The sequence below is a fragment of the Brassica napus genome, unplaced genomic scaffold (genome assembly GCF_020379485.1).
Source record: "Brassica napus cultivar Da-Ae unplaced genomic scaffold, Da-Ae ScsIHWf_2152;HRSCAF=2804, whole genome shotgun sequence".
Taxonomy (NCBI): domain Eukaryota; kingdom Viridiplantae; phylum Streptophyta; class Magnoliopsida; order Brassicales; family Brassicaceae; genus Brassica; species Brassica napus.
In genome coordinates this window covers 5,970-11,962 of record NW_026015560.1, presented here as the reverse complement: position 1 = coordinate 11,962, position 5,993 = coordinate 5,970, and the positions used below count along the sequence as shown (strand labels likewise).

General features: G+C 43.6%; 1 pseudogene; it reads right to left on the bottom strand.

Moving 5' to 3' along the window:
- Positions 1 to 2,639: 2,639 nt before the first annotated feature.
- On the bottom strand, positions 2,640 to 4,812 carry LOC125600216 (annotated as a pseudogene).
- Positions 4,813 to 5,993: the final 1,181 nt, after the last annotated feature.

Sequence of the window (5,993 nt, the reverse complement as noted above, 5' to 3'; positions counted from 1 at the left end):
CTTGGTTTCGGTGGCCCGGCCCTCGCCTTCCGGCCTCGCTTCCCTCGCCCGTTCTCGCTCGGTTCTGCCCCTCCTGTCCTTGTCCGTCCTCTGCCCTCCCTCCTTGGTTCGGCTTGTTCTCTCCTTCTTCCGCGGCGGCCCTTTTCTTTTTCGTCTGTGTTCTCCCCTCCGGTGTGTTCGGCTTGTTTTGTCTCGGCCCCCCTCGCCCGTCCCTGGGCGTCTTCTGGGCCCTTCCTCCCCCCCCCCTGGTCCTCCGCGGGCCTCGGCTGGCCCCGTTGCCCCTTGCCCGCTCTTTCCGTCGTTGCCTCCTGCGTTTTTGTTGTTCGCTCCCGTCCGGGCCCTTCTGGCCTTCTCCTTGTTTCCTGGTTTTTTTTCCTTTTTTTCTGTTCTGTCCCCGTCTTCGGCCCTCCCTCCGCCCCTTCCCCCGCCCTTTTCGCCTGCCTCCCCTCCCCCCCGCCTTCGGCTCCGCCCGCCCCTGCCGTTCTTCTCTCCCCGCGCTCCCCCGGCCCCCTCTTGCCCTCCCGTCCACCGGCACAGCCCCCCCGGTTCCCCCCCACACCCAACCCCCCCCACCTCGCGCACCCCCCCTCACCTACGATTCCACATTGCAACCCGCCATCCCCCGCGGTTCTATCCCTGCTTCTCACCTCGACCGTTTCCCGGCCCCTTCGTCTTGGCGCTCACCCCCGCCGCCATTCGACCTGCCCCACCCGGCTCGCATTGCTCTTCTTACACACTGCCCAGACACACCCACTCTCTTCGTCCCGCGCCCCATCGCCGCACTCCTCATGCCTGTGGGCCACCATCCGCTTCGTCCTTCCCCTCGGCGTGGCTTGGCCCGGTCTCTCCCCTCTGCGTCCCCCCCCCACCCTTCGTTATCGCCTCTTTCTTTCGTTTGTTGCTGTGGTCGCCGTCTCCTTTCAGCTTATGCTTGTCCTCTTCTTTTCCGTCCCCTTCTTCCTTCCTCTTCCCTGTTTCTCTTATCTCGTTTCTCTCTTTCCTACTATCCTCTCTCTGATTACTCCCTAGTCCTTTTTTTCTTTCTGTTTCTCCTTTTGCTTTCTGTTTTATCCCACCTCTCCCCCCTTGATCCCCCCTCTTTCGTTTTTCAACATATGCGTCTCAACCCATCTCCACCGTCCGCTCTGCCCACTCTGGAATCACCCCCCGTTCTTACCTCTAAGTCCTCTCTTCGCTCTATCTCTCGCTCGTGATTGGCTCCCTGACATCCCCTGCCCTCCCCATTTGGTTTTCCGTTTCTCTGCCGCCCCCCCGGATTCTGGTTAGGGTCTGGCGTTTTTTTTCTGCTGCCCCACCCCTTGCCCGTCACCAGTCGAAATCAAGCCTACCACTAACACGTCCAAACTTCTCCCTTCTTTGGATTGCATGTCCTTTCTTCGCCTAATTTATTCGTTAGGGTTCTCCGGCTTCGCCCCGTTCGCCTGCTCGGTCCAAGCGCTCGACTTTTCTTCTTCCCACTGATTTCGCTCTTTTCCCGGGCCCCCCTGCTTTTTTTTTGCTTGGGCTCTTTCTACCTGCTCGAAAAGATCCGTTAGTCTCCATATTTTTCTTCCAAAAAACGATCCGCCTGGTTCCCCGTCTCTGCTTGCTTCTTTTTTCCTTCTCCTCCCCTCCCGAATCCCTACCACTGTTTCCCGAAGGGTTCTCTTGCCGTCGGTTTTGCTTTTGGTCTAGATCCACTTACGTTAAATATAGTCTCTACCTCTGATTAAAAAATCCAATATGAAACTTGCTACCCCTTAAGGTTCCTAGGACGAAAAGATCCTTTTGAGTTCCTTATCCTCATTCTGCCTAGCTTAAGTGCTGGGTCTTCCCTATCAATATCTCAACTCAATGATGGGTTCTCTTAATTCCCTCCCGACCTGGGGGGTCCTTCATAGGCCCTCATGTCAGGCTTGTTCTCCTCTTTTCCTAAACAAAAAGACATCACTGGTAGACATCGATTTATTATAAGCATCACTCCTTGGTTTGATTGCGTGCTGGGGACTCCTCTGAAAAACTTTGGCGCACGTGTACCGCGGTGCTCTACCTACTGAGCTCTAGCCCTTGTGTTTATGACATCCACTCACCTTATTCTTACCACATATCTTATCATTGATAATTCTTGTAATCTAATATCTATAGACCACATTATATTCTCTCTTTCATCTCGTTGTTTATTGGTATTGCTTAGAAATAATATTGGATTTATAATCCTATCGATGTGATAAGTATCCCCGTGCCTTCTCTTTACGATGATAATAACCTACTTAACTCAGTGGTTAGAGTATTGCTTTCATACGGCAGGAGTCATTGGTTCAAATCCAATAGTAGGTATAATTATTAGACACCATGATCAATGGTGTCTAATAAGTTTTTGTAGCCAGCTTTTTTTTTTTTTTTTCTCGCTTTTTTGGATCCATTTTTTTATACGTCAGCTAGTTACAAAATCAAATCGTATTGAGAGCCTCGACGCGTGTCCGAGCTCGTCTGAGAGCTAGATTAGCCTCAATTGTTTGTCTCTTGCCTTCAGCTTTTCTCAAGTTCGCCTCTGCTATTTCAAGAGTTTGCTGAGCTTCTTGTGGATCAATGTCACTATTCTTCTCTGCATCATTACTAAAATAGTAATTTCATTATTGCCTATTCTAGCAAAACCGCCCATCAGAGCCATTGTTAACCATTGGTTATTAAGGCGTATTTTCAAAATACCTATATCAACAGCTGTGGCAATCGGCGCGTGATTTGGTAATACGCCAATTTGTCCACTATTAGTAGATAAAATGATTTCTTTTACTTCTGAATCCCAAACAATTCGATTCGGAGTCAGTACACAAAGATTTAAGGTCATTTCTTCAATTTACTCTCCATTTCTAAGTTCGTAGCCTTCGCAGTAGCTTCATCGATGTTACCCACTAAGTAAAAGGCCTGTTCAGGAAAGAGAATCAAATTCTCCGGAAAGGATCAAATTAAACCCTCTATTGTTTCCGCTAGCCAACATATTTTCCCGGAGAACCTGTAAATACTTCTGCTACGAAAAAAGGTTGTGATAGAAACGCTCAATCTTTCGTGCTCTTGCGACGGTTAAGCGATCCTCTTCGGATAATTCGTCCAACCCCAGGATCTATAATGTCCTGAAGCTCCTTGTAACGTTGTAAAGTTTGCTTTACTTGTTGCGCAGTTTCATAATGTTCCTCGCCAACGATTCGAGGTTGTAGCATAGTTGACGTTGAATCTAAAGGATCTACCGCTGGATAGATACCTTTAGCAGCTAATCCTCTTGATAGTACGGTAGTCGCATCTAAATGTGCAAATGTGTGGCAGGAGCAGGGTCAGTCAAATCGTCTGCAGGTACATAAACTGCTTGAATAGAGGTTATGGACCCTTTTTTCGTAGAAGTAATTCTTTCTTGTAAAGAACCCATTTCGGTACTAAGGGTGGGTTGGTAACCCCAGCAGAAGGCATTCTACCCAATAAAGCGGATACCTCGGATCCTGCTTGTACAAAACGGAAGATATTGTCGATAAATAGAAGTACGTCTTGCTCATTAACATCTCGGAAATATTCTGCCATAGTTAAGGCAGTCAGACCAACTCTCATACGAGCTCCCGGCGGTTCATTCATCTGACCGTAGACTAGGGCTACTTTGGAGTCCGCAAGGTTTAGTTCATTAATGACTCCAGATTCTTTCATTTCCATGTAAAGATCATTTCCTTCACGAGTTCGTTCGCCTACTCCACCAAATACGGATACACCACCATGAGCTTTGGCAATGTTGTTGATCAATTCCATAATTAGTACTGTTTTACCCACGCCAGCCCCACCGAATAGTCCGATTTTTCCCCCACGACGATAAGGGGCCAAAAGATCTACTACTTTAATTCCTGTTTCAAAAATAGATAAGGTTGTATCTAAGTCTATAAAAGCAGGCGCGGATTTATGGATAGGAGATGTTGTGAGAGTATCGACAGGACCTAAATTATCAACAGGTTCCCCAAGTACATTGAAAATTCGTCCTAGAGTCGCTCCGCCGACTGGAACACTTAGAGGATTTCCCATATCAACCACGTCCATCCCTCTCTTTAAACCCTCGGTCGCGCTCATAGCTACAGCTCTAACTCGGTTGTTTCCTAATAATTGCTGTACTTCACAAGTCACATTAATTTCTTGACCAAGCGTATCTCGACCCTTAACCACCAGAGCATTGTAAATATTAGGCATCTTGCCCGGGGGAAAGGCTACATCCAGTACCGGACCAATGATTTGGGCAATACGTCCCAGGTTGTTTTTTTCACGTATTGAAACCGCTGGATCCGAAGTAGTAGGATTTATTCTCATAATAAAAAATATGTTCAATTTTGTTGCGAAATTTTTCGAATACAGAAAAAATCTTCGATAGTAAATTCATTGGTTAATTCAATAATAAATGGGAGTAAGCACTCGATTTCATTGGTACCACCCAAGCGAATATGCAATTCAATTTTTTACTTAATTAAATTTCAATGAAGGAATAGTCGTTTTCAAGCTCAACTAACCAAAACCTAGTTTTAAAATAAAAAATATATGAATAAAAAAAATTTTTGTGGAAAGTCTTTGATTTATTTGTCATAATAGGCAAGACTTTGTTTTATCTAGCCAATTCCGAAATGGAACTCTATTTATGATTCATTATTTCGATCTCATTAGCCTTTTTTTTTTTCATATTTTCATTTTAGCATATCCGGTTATGCGTCCCATCGATATCAACCCCCCCTTGTTTTTCATTTTCATGGATGAATTCCGCATATTGTCATATCTAGGATTTACATATACAACATATATTACTGTCAAGAGTGATTTTATGAGATGATTCCGTACTACAATTTGGTGGCGGAACTTTAGGCCACCCTTGGGGAAATGCACCGGGTGCCGTAGCTAACCGAGTAGCTCTAGAAGCATGTGTACAAGCTCGTAATGAGGGACGTGATCTTGCAGTCGAGGGTAATGAAATTATCCGTGAGGCTTGCAAATGGAGTCCTGAACTAGCTGCTGCTTGTGAAGTATGGAAGGAGATCACATTTAACTTCCCAACCATCGATAAATTAGATGGCCAAGACTAGAAATTAGATTAGTAATTCACGTCCGTTTTATTAGTTTAATTGCAATTAAACTCGGCTCAATCCTTTTAGTAAAAAAAGATTGAGCCGAGTTTATCTAGTGTATATACTGTTTTGATAGATACATACTTAATCTAGATATACAAAATCTGAAAAAAAAAGAAGATTAAACACAACTACACTTTTGTATTGTAGTGTCCACAAGAAATTCTATACGAAATATGGATTCTTAGGATTTTTTTATTCTTTTTTTAAGTTTCGTGTCAGGGCTTGAACCAAGTATCCCCACTTCTTCTACCCATTCTGCATGTTGTCCTTTTCTTTTCATTCCGTATTGGAATAAAAACTTTTTTTTTTATATTAGTATACGAGATTTACTAAAAAAGTTCTTCATATCGCTTATATTCATAAGCGAAGAACAAATATTTTTTTTTTTAATGAGAATTTTACACAATATAAGAAAATCCTTATTTTCATTTAGAATTGAAATTTATTAATTTCAATTGCTTTTACTTAATAATCTTAGCAATTAGCAATTGCATTGACATGCTTTGCTTACTCTGAATAGAAAATGAACTATTCAAATTTTTTTTTTGCATTTTTCAATTTTTTCATTGAATGACTATTCATCTATTGTTATTTTATTCATGTAAATAGAGGCCAGAAGCTCTATGGAAAAATCGTGGTTCAATTTGATGTTTTCTAAGGGAGAATTGGAATACAGAGGCGAGCTAAGTAAAGCAATGGATAGTTTTGCTCCTATTGAAAAGACTACTATAAGTAAAGACCGGTTTATATATGATATGGATAAAAACTTTTATGGTTGGGGTGAGCGTTCTAGTTATTACAATAATGTTGATCTTTTAGTTAACTCCAAGGACATTCGGAATTTCATATCGG